At 47.1% G+C, this 2,500-nt stretch overlaps 2 non-coding genes across 2 annotated transcripts; both read right to left on the minus strand.

Moving 5' to 3' along the window:
- Positions 1–646: 646 nt before the first annotated feature.
- LOC123735168 (U2 spliceosomal RNA) lies at positions 647–837 on the minus strand. The gene has a single exon (XR_006765299.1). It is a non-coding gene; the product is annotated as a U2 spliceosomal RNA (small nuclear RNA).
- Positions 838–1,183: 346 nt separating this feature from the next.
- On the minus strand, positions 1,184–1,299 carry LOC123735133 (U5 spliceosomal RNA). Its single transcript, XR_006765280.1, has one exon. It is a non-coding gene; the product is annotated as a U5 spliceosomal RNA (small nuclear RNA).
- Between the last annotated feature and the right edge of the window lie 1,201 nt (positions 1,300–2,500).

A 2,500-nucleotide genomic window follows, 5' to 3' on the forward strand; every position in this document is an offset into this window, starting at 1 on the left:
ACACACAAACAATCCTGGTGAAGTGATTGTATTTTTGGGGGGCTCAAAACACACACACACACACACACACACACACACACACACACACACACACACACACACACACACACACACACACACACACAATCCTGGTGAAGTGATTGTATTTTTGGGGGCTCAAAAAACACACACACACACACACACACACACACACACACACACACACACACACACACACACAAACAATCCTGGTGAAGTGATTGTATTTTTGGGGGCTCAAAAACACACACACACACACACACACACACACAATCCTGGTGAAGTGATTGTATTTTTGGGGGCTCAAAAACACACACACACACACACACACACACACACACACACACACACACACACACACACACAAACAATCCTGGTGAAGTGATTGTATTTTTGGGGGGCTCAAAACACACACACACACACACACACACACACACTCCTGGCCAATGTATTTTTTTTTTATTTTTATTTTTTTTTTTAAGTAAAATGGCGGGAAAACGGGGACCCCCATGAAGGGGGCTTCGCACTTGTTTCAGTTTGGATGATTCTTCTTTTTCATTCCTTCTCTTCTTCTGCTAGCTGTTTTACATAGATTTGGTGTATTTCTTTTTCCTTGACAATGGGAGAAAAGTGTTGCACCATTCCCGGAGGTACTGCAATACCGGGTCGATGCGTGGAGCGGACGGAGCAAGCCCCATTTCCGACTCCCTGTTCGAAAAATCCATTTAATATGTAGTCCCCCGATGGGGGACGTATCAGATATTAAACTGATAAGAACAGATACTACACTTGATCTGAGCCAAAAGGCCGAGAAGCGATAACCCACAAATTGACCCCTGCACCCGCTCGGCCCCGGGGCCTCGGCAGACCTCATCGGTTTGGCAAAAGTTGGCTCCTCCTCACCCAACGCTTCCCTGGTGACAGGCGGGTGTGTTTTTTTTAAAAGTCGCTAATGCGTCGTTAGGTCACTAGCTCTTTAATCCTAGTGCGACTATTTGTTCAATGCCCGGCAAATACACCAGTCATCGTCGGGCTTGAACTCAATTGCCCGAGCGACTACTTTGAGTGGAAAAAAATACGCCGGTCGGTCAGCCGGCTTCAAGTCAAACGCCTGAGCAAAAGTCTCGGCGTCATCTCTGTCAATTTCTCTTGAAACAAGATACCGGGCTCTGCCAGAAGCAAAGCCCTTCCAAAAATACGTTGAACTCGTAAGTGTTCCTCTCCACGGAAGTCTTTAGTAAAGGCGAAAGGCTTGTGCGTAATGAAGAGAAACCAGAGTCGTATGGAAGTCAGAGGTCGGGGCCCGAGACACACACGGTGCACTCTAGGCCGGGTCCCCGCGGGTGGTCCCCGAACCCACTCTTCCAAGTTTTCGAGGGCTGTGGGTAAAAAGTCACAGACAGACAGACAGACAGACAGACAGACAGACAGACAGACAGACAGACAGACAGACAGACAATCCTGGTGAAGTGATTGTATTTTTGGGGGGCTCAAAAACACACACACACACAATCCTGGTGAAGTGATTGTATTTTTGGGGGGGCTCAAAAACACACACACACACACACACACACACACACACACACACACACACACACACACACACACACACACACACACACACACACACACACACAATCCTGGTGAAGTGATTGTATTTTTGGGGGGCTCAAAAACACACACACACACACACACACACACACACACACACACACACACACACACACACACACAAACAATCCTGGTGAAGTGATTGTATTTTTGGGGGGCTCAAAAACACACACACACACACACACACACACAACCTGGTGAAGTGATTGTATTTTTGGGGGCTCAAAACACACACACACACACACACACACACACACACACACACACACACACACACACACACACACAAACAATCCTGGTGAAGTGATTGTATTTTTGGGGGGCTCAAAACACACACACACACACACACACACACACACACACACACACACACACACACACACACACACACACACAAACAATCCTGGTGAAGTGATTGTATTTTTGGGGGGCTCAAAACACACACACACACACACACACACACACACACACACACACACACACACACACACACACACACAATCCTGGTGAAGTGATTGTATTTTTGGGGGGCTCAAAACACACACACACACACACACACACACACACACACACACACACACACACACACACACACAAACAATCCTGGTGAAGTGATTGTATTTTTGGGGGCTCAAAAACACACACACACACACACACACACACACAATCCTGGTGAAGTGATTGTATTTTTGGGGGGCTCAAAACACACACACACACACACACACACACACACACACACACACACACACACACACACACACACAAACAATCCTGGTGAAGTGATTGTATTTTTGGGGGGCTCAAAACACACACACACACACACACACACACACACACACACACACACACACACACACACACACACACACAC

The sequence above is a fragment of the Salmo salar genome, unplaced genomic scaffold (genome assembly GCF_905237065.1).
Source record: "Salmo salar unplaced genomic scaffold, Ssal_v3.1, whole genome shotgun sequence".
NCBI lineage: Eukaryota > Metazoa > Chordata > Actinopteri > Salmoniformes > Salmonidae > Salmo > Salmo salar.